Below are 21,393 nucleotides of genomic sequence, written 5' to 3' on the forward strand. Positions count from 1 at the left end.
TTAACATGTATAGGTGGATTTATGTTTAAAGTTTAGTTCTTTTAGTCAAATTATACAAGCCTTAAAATTTTTTCTTAATTTGATTTCATTTACTGTCTAATTCAAGTTTTATTATTAGGGGCTAAATCGTAACTTTTACAAACTTTTAGTATATTTTCTAAATTAAAAATCAAGAGGTGTTTCTACCAAATATTAATAGTTACAAGTCTGGGCTCACCCAAGAACTATCAGAAATCGGGTATAGAATTCTAGTATCCAACCATTTGATAATTTTCTTCTTTACTACTTCCTTCATGATAGGATTCAGTCTCCTTTGCTATTCAATAGATTTGTCATGGTAATCTTCAAGTATTATTTTGTGCAAGCAAATTGTTGGGCTAATTCCTTTGATATCCGCAATTGACCATCCTAAAGCTTTCTTGGATTTTTTAAGACCTCCAGTAATTACATCTCCTGGTCTGTTGTAAGCTCGATAGAGATAACTATAGCTAGTGTATCATTATCTCCTAAATAAGCATACTTCAGATGCACTGGTAATGGCTTTAATCCCAGGTGGATATTCTATTGACGAGTAAGGAGGGTTGAAAGATCGATTTGTTAAGTTTAATGATTCAAAAGTCCTCCTAATTCCATTTCTAGGTTGCTTAATTTCAATCAGTTCTCCAGATTATTCAATTAATTCCATTTCAGTTAATTCAATAGAGTCTACATCAGAATTGTGGTGCATATGTCTTGCAAATTCTTCCTGAATTACAACATCAACAAATTAAAAAATATGGCATTCTTCATCTAGATTTGCACACTTTAAATTATCAAACACATTAAATGTCAATCGCTGATAATTAATTCTCATGGTTAACTTACCTTTCTTTACATCAATCAATGTTCTATCAATTGCCAAGAAAGGCCGTCCAAGTATTGTAGGTACCTCTTTATCTACTTCATATTCAAGAATAGTAAAATCTGTTGGAAATATGAACTTGTCAATTCTTACCAGTACATATTCAATTTTACCTTTTGGATGGACATATGACCTATCAGCTAGTTATTGTGTGACTGTTGTAGGTCTTGCCTTTCATATCCCAAGTTTCCTAAAAACAAACATAGGCATTAGATTGATACTTGCACTTAAATCACATAATGCTTTACCTACATATTGGTTTCCAATCGAGCAGGGTATAGTGAAACTCCCTAGATCTTTTAATTTTGGTGGCAGTCTGTTCTTCAGCATTGTTGTGCACCCTTCAGTAAATGCAACGATTTCGAACTCCCCTAACGTTCTCTTCCTGGATAGAATATCTTTTATGAATTTCACATAGTTAGGCATTTGTTCTAATTCTTCCACCAAAGGTATGTTAATGTCTAATTGCTTTAAGACCTCTAGAAATTTCTTGAATTGAGCATCTTGTTTTGACTTTTGAAAATGTTGTAGAAAAGGTAGCGGTGGCCTTCCTTTGAATTGTTGAAGTTGCTTTGCCAAGGCATTGGTATTGGCTTTGCAAGATAAATTTCCTTCTATATGCTTCTGTTTACACCCATGTTGTTTTGTTTGTTCCACCACTGACACGAAAGTTGTGCTTTCAGGAATTTTTGAACCTTCCACCTCAGTAAAGGCATCAGTCACAACTCCTGGCAGTTGAGTGCCACTCTAGAGTGTTATAGCCTTACATTGTTCCTTTCCTTGTGATAGAGAACATTCTGTGTCCCTAGGAAATGCTCATCGTTGTTTGGGACTTAATGTTGTGACAATTTGTCCCACTTGATTTTCCAGAGCTCTTAAGGAAGCTACCTATCTCTGAATAATTGCATCATTCTTGGTGATACACTTCTTTAATAGGGCTTCCATAGTGGATGTTGAAGATGAAAAATTTTGTTTCCCATTTTTCCATGGCATTTATTGACTGTATCCAGGGGGTACACGAACAACATTCTGCCGATTATCATTACTGGAATTTCCCATTACCTGATTACTCCAATTGAAATTTGGATGTTGTTTCCACCCTATATTGTAGGTGCTTGAGTAGGGATTGTTGTTGCTACGATTAAAATTCCCCATGTAATATGTAGAGTCAGGATTGAATGGGTGTTTATAAAAAACATGATCTTCTCCACAGTATGCGCATGCTAGTTCTGCAACTTTCATGTCCTACACTGCAGAGGGTCTTTTGAGAGTTTCAATCATATTTGTTAAAGATGATACCTGTGTTGTTAATAATGTGATTGCACCAAGTTCCATTGCTCTAACAACTTTTCTACGAGTACCAACTTTGGTAGTGGGGTATTGATAATCAATATTTGTTATTCTTTCAAGAATTTAGAATACTTTATTGTAGGATTTGTTGAGTAATGTTCCATTAGCAGACGCATCCAGCACCATTCACATGTGAGCATTTAATCTATTGTAGAACATTTCCATCTGTGCCCAATGCTGAAACTATGCATCGGGCATTTTCTAATTAGTTCCTTGAAACATTCACAAGCTTCATATAATGTCTCATCTTTCAATGGCTTGAACGATGTACTGTAGTTCCTCAGCTTGGCATCATGTTGGGAGGATTATACCTAAACAGAAATCTCTGACACAGTTTATTCCAAGATGCCACTATACCTAATGGTAACGCATTCAAACATGATTTGGCACTATCTTGCAATGAATAACGAAAAAATTTTAATCTAAAGGCATCTTCAGGAACACCCTGTTGCCTGAATTAATCATAAACTTCAAGAAAAAGTCTTATGTGCAATTTGAGACCTTCAGTAGGTAGACCACTAAACTACCTTACTGTCTGCAACATCTGAAACATTATTGGTTTTAATTCAAACTGTTGAGCTTGAATATGTGGCCTAACAATACCTGGGTTTAGATCATCCAAAATAGGCACTACATGATGTCTTATGGGTCTGTCTCTGTCATCTGGAATACGAGAAATATCAGCATTTCTTTCATTCTGAAGTACCTAATCTTCTTTGTTTGGATCATTTCTAATACTCTCATTTTCTCTTAACTCTTTTCTTTTTCGCCTTAATTTCCTTTCAATTTTAGGATCAAAACAATTTTCTATATCATATTGAATACTTCTTCTCATGCAGTAATACAAACCTAAAAAATCAAATAAAAACAAGAATAAAAATAATAATAACAAGTCAACTTTTCACCAATGGAACCGATCCCTAGAAATGGTGCCAAAAACTTGTTGCGTGTAAAATAACTAATGTAATTGTGCAAGTGTACACGTCATTCAAGTAATAAAGTGACATGTAAGCATTGCCTCCACAGGGATCAAAAATTGGTATGAAATTGAGTATGTTATTATAATACTATTAATTATAATAAAAATATTAGGAAATAAACTCATATTGAATAAGAAACTAAAATAATGAATTAATGATATTAATTGATAAAGAACAACGAATTGATATTGCAAGTAAAATGATGTGGCGATTGACAAAGAATATCAATAGTATTTCTGTTGTTGAACGAATAGGGTTGGAATTATTCATGAGAAATTTTTGTATCAAGATAATGCCATGGCAAAATATTGTCTAATCTATTGCACAGAGATTTGCTACTGTGACCTACCTTTTTCGATAGCTGGATCTTAAGCTAAAAATATAAGTTCATGTACGTCTACAAAACTTGGGATTAATAATTGCAATACACGTCCTCTCTATACAATTTGTAACATCTATGTCTAGTGTGCTACAAATAGTCTATTGAGTATTCTCTCACATCAAATTATTCAATATCCAGTATTCTTAACCTTTTTAGAATTAAAAACACCTAAAAACACAACATACATTCAACTATGTCTAGAGCTTGCATGCATGTATTTAAAATAAGCATGAATCAAATGTAACAGTGATATAAACAATCTCAAATCCTAGGCTTTAAAGATGATAAAACATTCACCCAAAAAACTCCAACCAAAAAAGATTTAGTTCATGAGTGGAAAAGTAAACATTAAAATAAAATCATCCATCCACATTTCTCAAGTAATTTCGAATCATAGAAAATTCAATCTAGAAAAATAATGGCAGAACTGGAGGAAGTTAATTCCACACTTCAGCTTCTCTTTTATCTTTCGATTGTATACGAATCCATGATTAATTTCTCTTCTTGTTCCTCACGTCTGTATTCTGTTCTCTTCTAAGTTGTTACCCTTTCTTTCTCTAGAATTCTCTAATGGAGTTCTTCTTTGCATAGACAGAGATTTGTTGTCACCAATCCCTTTCTCACGCTAATTCTCCTCTTCTTTTTTCTTCTTCTCTCCTTCCTGTATTAGGTAGATTCATCCCACCTCAGCACACATTTTCATTCCACTTTTCAGGCTGGTTTTTCTAGTGTATGTCCAGCTGCCTGAGGCTGACGTGGGTAGACTGCTGAGTCATCTTCCCAAAATTTCCATGGCAATACTGTTGGCAATCAATCTTACCAATTGTCATGGCAATGTTTCACTTCTCTTATTTTGTTTCTGCAGCCTCTTAATCCTTTTCTTCTACCTACACCTTTTGCTCACACAGAACCACACCTTTCCTCCCCAAGTGATAAAAGTAACAAATAATAGCCAATGTAGTGCAGTCCAAGCTTTTTTATGCAATGTTCTAAAATTATCCTAGAAATGCAAATGTATTTACCTAATTTCAAGCAATTAATTCCATCTAGAGGCCTAAAATATAACTCCTTTCAATAGTTATCATTGCAGCACTTGCTCCGGCTCGAAGGATGGGCCATGGCAAAGGTGATGGTGGTAGAAGTGTTGGCAGCGTGGAGCTACTCGGGGTGGTAATGGAGGTCCAACTAGAGTTTACGTAGTTAGAGAGACTCAGGCTAAAGAGGCCGCTGATGTCACCACAGGTACTTTCACGCTACAGTCATTTCATCTTCTAGCTTTAGTTGATTCGGGTGCTACGAGATCGTTTATTCTGAGTGATGAAGTTAGAGAGTTAGAGATTCATGTAGAGACATCTAGGTTGGGTGTCATGGTTAAAAGCCATCTAGGTGATAGTGTAGTGATAGATCGGGTTTAACATTGTTGTACTCTAATGGTTCAAGGATAATTTTTTCCTGTAGATCTTCTAGAATTACCATTCTGGGGTTTCGAGTTATCCTTGGGATGGATTGGTTGATCGAGCATTAGGCGAATTTTGATTGTGAAGCGAAGATGGTGACTTTGTGTTGCGTGGATGTTTCCGAATTTGTTGTTGTTGAAGAGAAATTCGAGTTGCTTTCTAATGTGACTTCTGTACTCAGAGCCGAGAAGTTGGTCCGAAAGGGTTGCGAAGCTTATCTAGCCTATGTCCTAAATGCTAACAGTAGCGAGTTGAGGTTGGATGAGATTTGTGTAGTCTGTAATTTTTTGGATGTTTTTCCTGAGGAGTTACTTGGTTTATTGCGGGATAGAGAAGTTGAGTTTGGTGTTAAAATCTATCCTGGTACAACTCCAGTGTCGGTTGCGTCCTACCGTATAGCACCTAAAGTATTAAACAAGTTGAAGCATCAGTTGGAAGAGTTGTTGGACTGGAGTGAAGCATCAGTTACAAGAGTTGTTGGACTGGGGTTTCATTCGACCGAGTGTGTACCGTGGGGAGCGTCAATTTTGCTTGTGAAGAAGAAGGATGGGACTTTGAGGCTGTGCATTAATTATCGCTAGCTAAATAAGTTGACCATAACGAATAAGTATCCACTTTTGAGGATCAATGATCTGTTTGACTAGTTTTGGGGAGTTTTAATTTTCTCGAAGATTGATTTGAGGTCTATATACTATCAGTTGAAGGTGACGGATGCTGATGTTATGAAAAGGGCTTTTACAACTCGTTTTGTGCATTTCAAGTTTCTTGTCATGCCATTTGGGTTGACGAATGTACCTGCTGCATTTATGGACATGATGAACTGTGTATTCCATTCCCATTTGGATCAGTTCCTTGTGGTTTTCATAGATGATATATTGGTGTATTCTCAACCAGAGGATGAACACGACGAGCATTTGGAGTGGTTCTTCATGTTTTGTGGGAGAAGTAGTTATATGCTAAGTTAAGTAAGTGTGAGTTATGGCTTTGTGAAGTGGCATTTTCTTTATCATGTCGTTTCAGCCAAGTGTATTCGATTTGATCTAAAGATGGTTCAGGCGATCTTGGATTGGAAGCCACCAAGTACTGTGTCTAAGACCATGGGTTTCTTTGGATTAGCTAGTTACTATCGTCGTTTCGTCAAGCATTTTTTGAGTATTGCCACTTTATTGATGAAGTTGCTTCAGAAGAACTCTACCTTTGAGGGGACTGATGAGAGGCAGAAGAGTTTTGAGAAGCTGGAATCAATTTTAACTGAAACAACTATATTGACATATTCAAAATCTAGTAAGGAGTATGTTGTTTCCAGTGATGCTTCTTACATGGGATTAGGTTGTGTGCTGGTGTGGGAGGGAAAGGTAGTAGCTTATGTGTCGAGGCAGCTGAGATCACATGAGTGTAGCTATCTGATCCATGATCTAGAGTTTGCTGCTGTAGTCTTTGCACTCAAGATTTGACGTCACTACCTATGTGGTGAGAGCTGTGTGATTTACACTGATCACAAGAGTCTTTAGTATCTCCTTGCCCAGAAGGAGTTAAACTTAAGACAAAGGTGTTTGATTGAGTTGCTGAAGGAGTATGACTATGTGATTGATTATCATTCGGGAATGGTAAATGTTGTCACTGGTGCCTTGAGTCATAAGATTTTAGTTGACTTAATGGAAATGTTCACAAAGTTATCAATTTTCGATGATGGTGGTTTGTTGGCTGAGTTTTAGGTGAAGCCGGCCCTTGTGCAGCAGATTCAAGAGAGACAACCATTTGATGAGAGTTTGGTGAGTCGTATTCGTCAGGTTGAGTTGGGTGTTCTTGGAGATTTTGATCTCAATGCTGAATGTGTCCTTTGTTTTAGAGGTTGGATATGTGTTTCGGTGGATGAGGATCTGAGACATATGATCCTTACTAAGGTTTATAGTAGTTCATATGCTATGCATCCTGGTGGGAACAATATGTATCAGGAACTTTGGGTTTTGTATTGGTGGCCTAGGTTGAAGAAGGACGTAGCTGATTTTGTTGGTAGATGTTTAGTTTGCCAAAGGGTTAAAGCTGAACATCAATGTCCGTCTGGGTTTCTTCAGCAGATCAGGATTCCAGAGTGGATCTGAGAGTAAATCACGATAAATTTTGTTTTGGGTTTGTCGTTCACTCCATCTCAGGATAACTCTGTTTGGGTGGTAGTGGATCAACTTACGAAGTCTGGGCATTTCTTACTTGTGTGTACGACCTTCAGTTTTCAACAGTTGGCTGAGCTTAACATCAGAGAGATTGTCAAATTGCATGGAGTTCCAGTTTCTTTCATCTCAGATCGAGATCCATGGTTTATGTTGAGATTCTAGAAGATGTTGCATGAGGCTTTGGGTTCGAAGCTTCGCTTCAGTACAACGTATCATCCACATTCAGAAGGTCAGTCTGAGAGAGTGATCCAAATTCTCAAGGATATGCTTCGGATTTGTGCTATCAGTTTTGGTGGCAATCGGGATCATCATTTGCTGTTCGCTGAGTTCGCATACAACAACAGTTATCAGTAGAGTATTCATATGTCTCCGTTTGAGGCACTTTATGGTAGGAAGTGTAAGACTCCATTACATTGGTCTAACATGGAGGAGAAGAGGAATTTGAGTCCCGATTTAGTTCGTGAGATCAAGGATAATGAGAATCTTATCCGTGAGTGGTTGAAGGCTGCATCATATTAGAAAAAATCTTATACTAACTTGAGACATTAAGATATCGAGTATCAGGTTGGTGATAAGTTATTTTTGAAGGTTTCACCTTGGAAGAAGGTTTTAAGGTTCGAGTAGAAGGGTAAGCTCAGTTCGAGATTTATTGGCCCTTACGAGGTTATTAAGCGGTTTGGATTGATTTTTTATCGCCTTCTATTGCCTCCTAAGTTTGAGAACAGTCACAGTGTCTTTCATGTTTCCATGCTTTGCAAGTATAGATCAGATCCTTCTCATGTTGTTCCTATTGAGGGGATTGAAGTTCGATCTGATCTTTCATATGAGGGACTTGGTTGCAGTCCTAGAACGTGAGGTCAATGTGCTATACAATAAAATAGTTCCATTGGTGAAAGTTTTCTGGCGCAACCATAAGACTGAGAAAGCCACTTGAGAGTCAAAAGATATGAAGAAACGTCTGTATCCGTACCTGTTCGATTTCGGTAAATTTTGAGGATGAAATTTCTTTTCAGAAGGGGAGAGTTGTGAGGCCCCGAAAATAGGTCTAGTAGTTTTGGGTAAGTTTATCAGGTTCCAAGTTAAAATTGGGAATTAATCGGGTTAATTAATGAGCTTAATTTCATCTAAAAATTAGTAAATAATATTCTAAAAAATAAAAATATTTTTAGAAAAATTAATTTTACGGTTTAAAATAATTTTTGGGTAACAATAAATATTTTGGGTTCAATTGGAATTGAAATATAATTTAAAATGGGAGTTTATTTGGGTGATTTAAAATATTAATTAAATGTGACTAATTTGAATTTTGGAAGGAAATGAGCAAATTGTAAAACAAGGAAAAGGGGGAGTGGCCTGATGGCAAATTCCCCAAATTTTGAAAATCAGGTGGGGGTTTTTAGTTTTAAAAACTCTATAACTACTTCACTTTTTACTCATTTTTCACCCAAATTGAGAGCTTTTTCTCTCATTTTTTTTGCTTTTTTTCATATACTGAATATTAGAGAATAGATCTAAACGTTTTCTCTCCCAAATTTCTTTGTGAAATCTCTCGAAATAATTTTCAAAGTTGGGAAAAAAGTCATCTAAATTTCTTCAAGCCTTTTGATTCAAACTTCCAAATCAATGATTTGAGTTCAATTGAAGGTAATCATCATCTCTAAACTTTTTTTAAGTTGATTTCAACCATTATTTGTTATTTTAAATGATTATAATGTATTTTAATTTTTAATTTCTTATTTCTTGAACTTGAGGATCAACAATGGTGGATCTTTAATTTTGAGTTGGAATCCAAATACTAATAGATGTCTAAGCTCATAATAGGTCTAATAAGAGGTTTTTAATCTTAAACCAAAAGATCAATCATGTTTTATAGATTAATTTTGAGAAATTCGAATTTCATAAAAGACATGGATGATTTTTCTGGAAATTTATGAAATGAATTAAATGATGAAATTAACACTTAGAGTACATGATATTGGACTAGGAATGAAGACTAGAAGTGGTTTGAGGCACTGAAAATGGAGTTTAGTTGAGGAATCTCATATTTTGGCTTAGTTGTGCAACATCGATATGGTAGTTTAGTGCAATGATTTAGGTTCGTATACTTTATCAAATTTCATGTTTCTTGTTGCTATTGTTAGTTTGTAATGCATATTTTTCTCTATTAAAGCTCCATATCAAGGGGAGGAACGTGCAAATCCGAATTGAAGCTAAAACTTTCTTGTTTGAACATATTTTTGCTTAAAGAGATAAGTGTAGGGGTGAGTGATATTAAGGGCAATTTGGTAATTTGGCCTGATTATGTGTTAAATTAAAGGTTTAATTGGTGTTATTAATAACTTAATTGCATATTGGATGGTTGGATTTGCAAAAATAGGTTTTATTTTATAAAAGAGCAAAATGGAAATTAGTTTGGTAAGTTGTGTATTACGGTTTTAGCATGACTAAATTGTATGGGATAAATTGATATTTAGAGCATGAAGTGCTTATTTATTGATCATTTGACAAAGGTGTTCTAATTGGTATATGAATATTGGGAAAATGATATTTGCTATGCTTAATTTTATTGATGTTAAAATTTCTTAGCAACATGCTTTTATTTGCATTTTAACATCCTAAATTAAGTGATTAAATAACAACTTTTATGCCTTGTACGTATGATTATATTGGCAACATTGCATGGTAGATCCATTGGATATAGCTGGCATGTCATAGGATTTGTGCATACTCATCATTATTTGTGATATTATGAGCATATGGCTATTGTTGGACTGATTTTTTTGGAATAGATAAGAGAGTGTTGAGCTTGAGTCTCCACTCATCGTGTGACAGCCCTAATGTGACCCTAGTCGGAAAGTGGTTTCAGGACCACAAAACTGAGTCGTAAAAATAATTAATTGTTATATTCTATGCTTATTATGTGTGTACATGCATATGTCGACGTTTCATTCCCTAATTTTGCCAATTGCATGAGAAATTATTAAATAGGGATCAATATGAGACATGGTGAAATATGATAGACTAATTTTAAATGGTTTATTAGTGCATGTCAACACAAGGGTGGACTTGCATGTCAAATTGCCCAATTTTCTTTATAGTGGCCGGCCAAGATGGGTGTTGATGGGCAAATATATATGTTTAATTAGTTATTAAAATAAGAAATGGCATTATGTGAGAAAAAATAATATTAGTGAAATAAAGTAAAGAAAACAAAGAGGAAGGAAGGCTCATCTTTCATCTCCTTCATTGCCAAAATTGAGAAAGGAAAGATTGAAAAAAGAAACCAAGGCATTCGGCCATGGCTAGTTCAAAGGAAAGGTATGCATTGTGATTTTATTCTAATTGATGTTGAGATTAAGTTGATAAGTGTATAGTCTAGTTAACCCATAGCTAAATTCATGAATTCATTGTTGGGAGATAAGAATGGAAGTTGCCGTATGTATGGGTATATATGCACTTTGGAAAGGAGATTTTTGGGTGTTATTTGAGTTCTCTTTATGTATGTATGTGCATGAGTATTCGGTCATGTTATAGATTCATGTTGAAAAATGTTAATGATATATGTGTCATATAAATGTACTTGTGAATGAACTTGAGAATATCTAAATTATAGGTTGGAGGTGCCGAATGTAGTGTTGGATGAGTTTTAAAGAATAAAAATTTAGGTGACTAGAGGTTAATGACATTCGGCCAAAGGCTTGTGTGCTAGCAAAATCGGTATAAATGTTGTTCGATGTGTTGAATTGAGTAAGTTAGATGTTGGAACACTTAAGGATTTGGCATCTCTATGACATTAGATATAAATGTATGAAAGGCTAAGTTTAAGTAGTAAGGCCGAATAGGTTATAGATAAGGCACTTGTGAGTCTTTGGCCAAGCAATTTGCAAATTAGATTAGGGTTCTTGTGACATTTAATGTTGAGTTTAATTTGGTATATTCGGCCATCTAATTAAGTATATAGGTGATGTTGAATTTAATCTTACACATTCGGCTATATGGGTGTACACAATTGTGATACTATCCTTGATTGGATTATCGACAATAGGGTGATAGTATATGGTTGTTAACCAAATAGTTCAAAAGCATGGGGTAGAAAGATAAGAATTGGCCATGTGTCTCCTATGCTATGAAATCATTAATATTTTGATATAAATATTTAGCAAGACGGTTAAACTAGTTAATTTATCGATTTAGCTCAAGAAGTTAAAGGTGGAGAGGCAAGCAAGGGCAAAGGAAAGAACATCGAGTAGCCGAGTTGGAATCGTTTTCCCCAACATAAGGTAAGTCACCAAGCATATATTTTGTATTGATCTAAATAGACATAATGTCTATGTAATTATGCCGAATGGAATGATAAATTTATATATATGTATGCATGTGGTGATGAAAGTGTTGAATGAAAAGAAAAGAGGTGAGATGTATTGAGTTGTTGATTTCGGCACTAAGTGTGCGGGTATAAACATTTATGATCATGAGATTGGCACTAAGTGTGCGGGTTTAAATTGTACAGCACTAAGTGTGCGAGTTTGATTATATAGCACTAAGTGTGCGAGTTGATTATATAGCACTGAGTGTGCGGACTTAATATATATTTTTGAATCACTATGGACACTAAGTGTGCGACATTATTGAGTTGATCACGGACAGCGGATCGGGTAAGTACCTTGAGTTCATGGCTAATAGGCGCTATGTTTATATTTGGAGTTGAGCTTGGTAAGTTTGAACCTATGTGACAATTATAATTGAAGTCACGTACATAAGATTTATCGTGGAATAGGTGAAAGGTCGTTTAGTTGTATGATTGTAACGAAAATAAAATGATGTATGAAAATGCCTCAAATATCCTATTGATTGGTATATGGAATGTGAATGCATGAATTGGTATGAGATTGAACCGATAGGTCTAAGGAACTATGGCATGGTTCGGTATGCATGGTAGTGCATTGCTTATGACTTACTGAGTTATATACTCACTCGGTGTTTCCTTGTCACCTATTTTAGGTTTCTTGGACTCGTCTCTTTTTGCGTGATCGGGCCGTCATCGAAGTCATCACAGCAGCTAGCAAGTTTTGGTACTTTCTTCTTAGTCGGTTTAGGAGAACATTTCGGCGTGTATAGGCTAATATGTTTTGTTGAAATTTGGTATGTAAACTTTTAGCCATGCGAAAATGGCATAAATGTTCGGTTGGATTTGGTTCTATAATGTTAGGTCGTAAGTCTTGGTAATTCGATTTTTATGCCATATGTCATGGTTGATTATTTTTGGTGTAAAAATTTATGATATGGCAATAGTGTAGTAGGGAGATGTTTGACAATATTAGCCTTTGGCATGGCTAGTCATGATCATAATTTGTGATATGTATGATGAATTACTAGTTAGATCAAGGAGAAATCACGAAATAGGCATAGTTGCTTTAGTAACAGATGCTGGCAGCAGCAGTGACGTGAGATTGAAAAATCACTAAAAATATTAGGAATGGAATTAATTAATGAATAAATTATGTAATCGAATCTCGATGAGTCTATTTTCATATAGAAGAAACGAAACGACCATATGAGCTGTATGTTAGGAGAAATTAAACTCTTGTGAAACAGGGCCAGAGCGATTTCTGGATCCCCTGTCCCAACTTTAGAAATTCACCCTAAATTAATCAGAGACAATTAGATGTCATGCTTTATATGTATAGATTCCCTTTTGAGTCTAGTTTCATTAGAAACCAACGGCATAAGTATTGGAGCTCTGTAAAGGGAGATATCTAAGTCGTAATGCACAAGGGTCAGGGTAGTCGAACCCAGGAACATGGGCGACTTTAACTAATAAACTGTACCAATTGGCCCGACCAAAAATTCTACAAAAATTCTACCATATATATGTATGAGTCTAGTTCCGGGGAAAATTTACGGAACTGGATTTCGAGTTTCATAACTCAAGATATGATTTTTAAAGTGACTAGTACGCAGATTGGCAGCTTGTCTGGGAAATTTTTAATAAGTGGTTTGAAGTCTGTTAACACCTCGTGTTCGACTCCGGCGACGGTCTCGGGTTCGGTGTGTTACAATTTAATTGGTATCAGAGCTATGGTTTAGTCGGTTCTAGGACTACCATAGCACGTATGAGTCTAGCTATACATGCCGAATGTTAATGTTTAAATGTGTGATGACTTCTGACGGTTAAAATTTATGTTTTGATTAGTAAATGGATCCCAGTGTAGAGAGAACCTTGGCGGATGACGTTGAAAGTGTAGCGGCTGCTCCTGCACAAGGGACGCCGCCTGTTAAACTTCAGTCATCTGCGGATAATCAAGGTGAGGGGGCTAAACAAGCCTTCTTTACCATGATGAATGAGTGGGTCGCGCAATATGCCCGAACCAATCCGGCTGTCCAACAATTCCCGAATTTGAATAATCCACCCCAAGAGCCCGTAATGCCATCAGTTACTGATCCTGTGAGGCTGAGTAAGCCACCTGTAGACTTGATTAGGAAGCGCGGGGCTGAGGAGTTCAGGGCATAGTTACTGATGATGCTGAAAGGGCCGAGTTCTGGCTTGATAACACCATTCGGGTGTTTGATGAACTGTCATGCACGCCCGATGAATGTCTAAAATGTGCTATATCCTTGTTGCGGGACTCAGCCTACTATTGGTGGAGGACCCTGATTTCCATAGTCCCAAACGAACGAGTTACTTGGGACTTCTTTCAAACGGAATTTTGAAAGAAATATATTAGTCAACGGTTCATTGATCAAAAGCGTAAGGAATTCATGGAACTCAAGCAAGGCCGTATGACAGTATCTGAATACGAACATGAATTCGTAAGAGTCAGTAGGTATGCCCGGGAGTGTGTAGCTGATGAGGTTGCTATGTGCAAAAGATTCGAAGAAGGATTGAATGAAGATTTAAAGCTACTAATGGGTATTTTGGAGATAAAAGAATTCGTAACACTAGTCGAACGAGCCTGCAAGGCGGAAGAACTTGGAAAGGAGAAGAAGAAGGCTGAATTTGAAGCTAGAGACTATCGTAAAAGATCGACGGGTAAAGCTCCGTTCTCAGCTGTAAAGAAGTTCAGGGAGGACACTAATAAGTCGAGGACGACTGCGGGAATTTCCATCAGAGCACGACCATCGACGGACTCCCGAGCTACTTCGGTAGCTAGTGTGGGCAATAATCGTCAAGAGAAACCTGAATGTCCCCAATACGGAAGACGACACCTAGGTGAATGTTGGGGTAAGTCTACTAACAGGGCCTGTTACGGATGCGGTTCGAAGGACCACTTCATTAGAGATTGCACGGAGCTTGATGAGAAGAATAAGATTCAAGGTGCAAGACCTAGTGGAGTGACAACTAGAGGTAGACCACCGAGAATTTTAGGAGGTAGGGGTGGTAGTCAGAGAGGGGCCTCTGATACGGCTGTTCGAGCCGAGAACCGTACTCCTGCTAGAGCATATGCCATTCGCGCACGAGAGGAGGCATCCTCCCCTGACGTCATCACTGGTACCTTCACTCTCTTGATACTAATGTGATTGCATTGATTGACCCTGGCTCTACTCATTCATATGTATGTGAAACCTTAGCATCCAGTAAGACTCTACCTGTTGAGTCTACTGAGTTCGTAATTCGAGTGTCAAACCCTTTGGGTCAATACGTACTTGTTGATAAAGTGTGTAAGAGATGCCCTCTAATAATCCAAGAATCCTGTTTTCCGGCAGATTTAATGCTTTTACCGTTTGACGAATTTGATGTTATTCTTGGTATGGATTGGTTGACCGTACATGATGTAGTGGTGAACTGCAAAAGAAAAACCATCGATTTGAGGAGTGCAAATGATGAGGTAGTCCGAGTTGAGTCTACCGATTTGAAGGGGGTGCCAGTGATAATATCTTCAATGACCGCTCAGAGATATGTGAAAAAGGGTTGTGAAACATACCTTGCGTATGTATTTGATAGCAAAGAGACGGAAAGGAAACTTGAATCAGTACCAGTGGTTTGTGAGTAATCAGATGTTTTTCCTGAGGAGTTACCGGGGTTGCCACCGGTTCGAGAGGTGGAATTCGGCATCGAGATTGTACCTGGTACCACGCCAATCTCAATAGCCCCGTATCGTATGGCATTAACAGAATTAAAGGAATTGAAAGTTCAATTGCAAGAATTGATGGATAGAGGTTTCGCTCAACCGAGTTTTTCTCCATGGGGCGCACCCGTATTGTTTGTGAAAAAGAAGGATGGAACCATGAGATTGTGCATCGACTATCGTCAGTTGAATAAAGTGACCATAAAAATAAATACCCGTTGCCACGTATTGATGATTTGTTTGATCAATTAAAGGGAGCCTCAGTATTTTCCAAGATAGATTTGAGATCTGGTTATTATCAGTTGAGGGTTCGAGACTCGGACATACCCAAACCACTTTTAGAACGAGGTACGGTCACTACGAATTCTTAGTGATGCCGTTTGGGCTCACTAATGCCCCTGCGGTATTTATGGATTTAATGAATCGAGTATTCAGGCCATACTTGGATCGATTTGTGGTTGTGTTTATTGATGATATTTTAGTTTATTCACAAGGTGAAGCCGAACACGCCGAGCATTTGAGGTTAGTATTACAGATTTTGCGAGACAAGCAGTTATACGCAAAATTCAGTAAATGTGAATTTTGGTTGAGAGAGGTTAGCTTTTTGGGGCACGTGGTGTCCGCATCGGGTGTTAGAGTGGATCCGAACAAATTTTCGGCCATACTCGATTGGAAACCTCCGAGGAATATTACTGAAGTTAGGAGCTTTCTGGGACTTGCCGGATACTACCGACGGTTTGTAGGGGGTTTCTCGATGATAGCTGCACCGTTGACGAAACTACTCCAAAAAGATGTTGAGTTTGAGTGGACAGAGAACTGTCAGAAGAGTTTCGATTGACTAAAGACTTGTTTAACCGAAGCTCCAGTGCTAGTACAACCGAAGTCCGGCAAAGAGTTTGTCATTTATAGTGATGCATCCTTACTTGGGCTAGGTTGTGTGTTGATGCAAGAAGGTCGAGTTGTGGCTTACGCGTCGAGACAATTAAAGCCGCATGAGAGAAACTATCCGACCCATGATCTTGAATTGGCGGCCATAGTGTTTGCCCTGAAAATATGGCGGCATTACTTGTTTGGGGAAAGGTGTCATATTTATTCGGACCACAAAAGTCTTAAATATTTGATGACTCAAAGAGATCTAAATCTGCGACAAAGACGTTGGCTTGAGTTGTTGAAAGACTATGAACTTGTTATTGATTATCACCCGGGAAAGGCTAACGTGGTTGCCGATGCTTTAAGTCGGAAAGCACTGTTTGCTTTGAGAGCGGTGAATGCTCACTTGTCCGTCTCACCCGATGGGGTGCTAGTAGCTGAATTAGAGGCCAAACCATTATTGATTCGTCAAATACTTGAATTCCAGAAAGTCGACGCTGAATTGGTCACTAAACGAGCTGAATGTGCTTCGAATGAGGAATCGGAGTTTCGGATTGACGACAATGATTGCTTGACGTTCAGAGGTCGATTATGTGTTCCAAGAAATTTGGAACTTATTTCAATGATTTTGGACGAGGCTCACAGTAGTCGAATGTCAGTCCACCCAGGTAGTACTAAAATGTACAATGACCTGAAACGTCAATTTTGGTGGCCCGGTATGAAACGAGACATTTCCGAATTTGTTTCAAGGTGTTTGATATGCCAACAAGTAAAAGCGGAACATCAAGTGCCGTCGGGATTACTTCAGCCAATCATGATACCCGAATGGAAATGAGATCGAGTGACAATGGACTTTGTATCTGGGTTGCCTTTGACTCAGAGTAAGAAAGACTCGGTCTGGGTCATTGTTGATAGATTGACCAAGTCTGCTCACTTTATCCCTGTCCGTACGGATTTTTCGCTCGATAAATTGGCAGAATTATATGTCTCCCAAATAGTTCGGTTGCATGGGGTACCTATTTCCATCGTGTCGGATAGAGACCCAAGATTTACCTCGCGATTTTGGAAGAAGTTACAAGAAGCATTGGGTACCAAGATGCACTTTAGCACCGCATTCCATCATCAGACCGATGGCCAATCTGAGCGGATAATTCAAATACTCGAGGATATGTTGAGATGTGTTTTAGAGTTTTGTGGTTCATGGGAAAGATATCTGCCTTTGATCGAATTCGCTTACAACAATAGTTTTCAGTCAAGCATTAAGATGGCACCTTACGAGGCTTTATACGGTCGTAAATGCCGTACCCCATTATTTTGGACTGAACTTAGTGAAAGTAAGATCCTTGGGGTTGATTTGATTAAGGATGCCGAGCAGAAAGTCCGAGTAATTTGCGAAAGTTTGAAAGCCGCTTCGGATCGTCAAAAGTCGTATGCGGATTTGAAAAGAAAAGACATTGAATATCAGGTTGGAGACAAAGTATTTCTCAAAGTTTCACCCTGGAAGAAGGTGCTTAGATTTGGTCGTAAGGGCAAATTGAGTCCGAGGTTCATCGGTCCGTACGAAGTATCCGAACGAGTTGGACCAGTTGCATACCGATTAATTTTGCCCCCTGAGCTCGAAAAGAATCACAACGTTTTCCATGTCTCGATGCTTCGACGATACAGGTCCGACCCGTCGCACGTAATCACTCCATCTGAGATCGAGATTCAGCCTAACTTGAGTTATGAAGAAGAACCGGTTCGCATTTTGATGCGTAAAGTAAAAGAGTTGCGAAATAAGAAAATCCCATTAGTGAAGGTGTTGTGGCATAAACACGGAATTGAAGAAGCCACTTGGGAACTTGAGGACTCTATGAAGGATCGATATCCAAAATTATTCACCGGTAAGATTTTCGGGGACGAAAATTTCTTATGTGGGGGAGAGTTGTGACAGCCCTAATGTGACCCTAGTCGGAAAGTGGTTTCGGGACCACAAAACTGAGTCGTAAAAATAATTAATTGTTATGTTCTATGCTTATTATGTGTGTACATGCATATGTCGACGTTTCATTCCCTAATTTTGCCAATTGCATGAGAAATTATTAAATAGGGATCAATATGAGACATGGTGAAATATGATAGACTAATTTTAAATGGTTTATTAGTGCATGTCAACACAAGGGTAGACTTGCATGTCAAATTGCCCAATTTTCTTTATAGTGGCCGGCCAAGATGGGTGTTGATGGGCAAATATATATGTTTAATTAGTTATTAAAATAAGAAATGGCATTATGTGAGAAAAAAATAATATTAGTGAAATAAAGTAAAGAAAACAAAGAGGAAGGAAGGCTCATCTTTCATCTCCTTCATTGCCGAAATTGAGAAAGGAAAGATTGAAAAAAAGAAACCAAGGCATTCGGCCATGGCTAGTTCAAAGGAAAGGTATGCATTGTGATTTTATTCTAATTGATGTTGAGATTAAGTTGATAAGTGTATAGTCTAGTTAACCCATAGCTAAATTCATGAATTCATTGTTGGGAGATAAGAATGGAAGTTGCCGTATGTATGGGTATATATGCACTTTGGAAAGGAGATTTTTGGGTGTTATTTGAGTTCTCTTTATGTATGTATGTGCATGAGTATTCGGTCATGTTATAGATTCATGTTGAAAAATGTTAATGATATATGTTTCATATAAATGTACTTGTGAATGAACTTGAGAATATCTAAATTATAGGTTGGAGGTGCCGAATGTAGTGTTGGATGAGTTTTAAAGAATAAAAATTTAGGTGACTAGAGGTTAATGACATTCGGCCAAAGGCTTGTGTGCTAGCAAAATCGGTATAAATGTTGTTCGATGTGTTGAATTGAGTAAGTTAGATGTTGGAACACTTAAGGATTTGGCATCTCTATGACATTAGATATAAATGTATGAAAGGCTAAGTTTAAGTAGTAAGGCCGAATAGGTTATAGATAAGGCACTTGTGAGTCTTTGGCCAAGCAATTTGCAAATTAGATTAGGGTTCTTGTGACATTTAATGTTGAGTTTAATTTGGTATATTCGGCCATCTAATTAAGTATATAGGTGATGTTGAATTTAATCTTGCACATTCGGCTATATGGGTGTACACAATTGTGATACTATCCTTGATTGGATTATCGACAATAGGGTGATAGTATATGGTTGTTAACCAAATAGTTCAAAAGCATGGGGTAGAAAGATAAGAATTGGCCATGTGTCTCCTATGCTATGAAATCATTAATATTTTGATATAAATATTTAGCAAGACGGTTAAACTAGTTAATTTATCGATTTAGCTCAAGAAGTTAAAGGTGGAGAGGCAAGCAAGGGCAAAGGAAAGAACATCGAGTAGCCGAGTTGGAATCGTTTTCCCCAACATAAGGTAAGTCACCAAGCATATATTTTGTATTGATCTAAATAGACATAATGTCTATGTAATTATGCCGAATGGAATGATAAATTTATATATATGTATGCATGTGGTGATGAAAGTGTTGAATGAAAAGAAAAGAGGTGAGATGTATTGAGTTGTTGATTTCGGCACTAAGTGTGCGGGTATAAACATTTATGATCATGAGATTGGCACTAAGTGTGCGGGTTTAAATTGTACAGCACTAAGTGTGCGAGTTTGATTATATAGCACTAAGTGTGTGAGTTGATTATATAGCACTGAGTGTGCGGACTTAATATATATTTTTGAATCACTATGGACACTAAGTGTGCGACATTATTGAGTTGATCACGGACAGCGGATCGGGTAAGTACCTTGAGTTCATGGCTAATAGGCGCTATGTTTATATTTGGAGTTGAGCTTGGTAAGTTTGAACCTATGTGACAATTATAATTGAAGTCACGTACATAAGATTTATCGTGGAATAGGTGAAAGGTCGTTTAGTTGTATGATTGTAACGAAAATAAAATGATGTATGAAAATGCCTCAAATATCCTATTGATTGGTATATGGAATGTGAATGCATGACTTGGTATGAGATTGAACCGATAGGTCTAAGGAACTATGGCATGGTTCGGTATGCATGGTAGTGCATTGCTTATGACTTACTGAGTTATATACTCACTCGGTGTTTCCTTGTCTTGTCACCTATTTTAGGTTTCTTGGACTCGTCTCTTTTTGCGTGATCGGGCCGTCATCGAAGTCATCACAGCAGCTAGCAAGTTTTGGTACTTTCTTCTTAGTCGGTTTAGGAGAACATTTCGGCGTGTATAGGCTATATGTTTTGTTGAAATTTGGTATGTAAACTTTTAGCCATGCGAAAATGGCATAAATGTTCGGTTGGATTTGGTTCTATAATGTTAGGTCGTAAGTCTTGGTAATTCGATTTTTATGCCATATGTCATGGTTGATTATTTTTGGTGTAAAAATTTATGATATGGCAATAGTGTAGTAGGGAGATGTTTGACAATATTAGCCTTTGGCATGGCTAGTCATGATCATAATTTGTGATATGTATGATGAATTACTAGTTAGATCAAGGAGAAATCACGAAATAGGCATAGTTGCTTTAGTAACAGATGCTGGCAGCAGCAGTGACGTGAGATTGAAAAATCACTAAAAATATTAGGAATGGAATTAATTAATGAATAAATTATGTAATCGAATCTCGATGAGTCTATTTTCATATAGAAGAAACGAAACGACCATATGAGCTGTATGTTAGGAGATAATTAAACTCTTGTGAAACAGGGCCAGAGTGATTTCTGGATCCCCTGTCCCGACTTTAGAAATTCACCCTAAATTAATCAGAGACAATTAGAAGTCATGCTTTATATGTATAGATTCCCTTTTGAGTCTAGTTTCATTAGAAACCAACGGCATAAGTATTGGAGCTCTGTAAAGGGAGATATCTAAGTCGTAATGCACAAGGGTCAGGGTAGTCGAACCCAGGAACAGGGACGACTTTAACTAATAAACTGTACCAATTGGCCCGACCAAAAATTCTACAAAAATTCTACCATATAGATATATGAGTCTAGTTCTGGGGAAAATTTACGGAACTGGATTTCGAGTTTCATAACTCAAGATATGATTTTTAAAGTGACTAGTACGCAGATTGGCAGCTTGTCTGGGAAATTTTTAATAAGTGGTTTGAAGTCTGTTAACACCTCGTGTTCGACTCCGGCGACGGTCTCGGATTCGGGGTGTTACACATCGGGTTATTTGAGGCGCTATAAAGGAGCATGTGGGTTTGGGCCGCTC

At 37.4% G+C, this 21,393-nt stretch overlaps 1 non-coding gene across 1 annotated transcript; it reads left to right on the forward strand.

Moving 5' to 3' along the window:
• The first annotated feature begins 2,431 nt into the window (after window positions 1-2,431).
• On the forward strand, window positions 2,432-2,538 carry LOC121223977 (small nucleolar RNA R71). Its single transcript, XR_005921441.1, has one exon. It is a non-coding gene; the product is annotated as a small nucleolar RNA R71 (small nucleolar RNA).
• The last annotated feature ends 18,855 nt before the right edge of the window (window positions 2,539-21,393 follow it).

Source organism: Gossypium hirsutum, chromosome D11, assembly GCF_007990345.1.
Source record: "Gossypium hirsutum isolate 1008001.06 chromosome D11, Gossypium_hirsutum_v2.1, whole genome shotgun sequence".
In the NCBI taxonomy this organism is placed as follows: domain Eukaryota; kingdom Viridiplantae; phylum Streptophyta; class Magnoliopsida; order Malvales; family Malvaceae; genus Gossypium; species Gossypium hirsutum.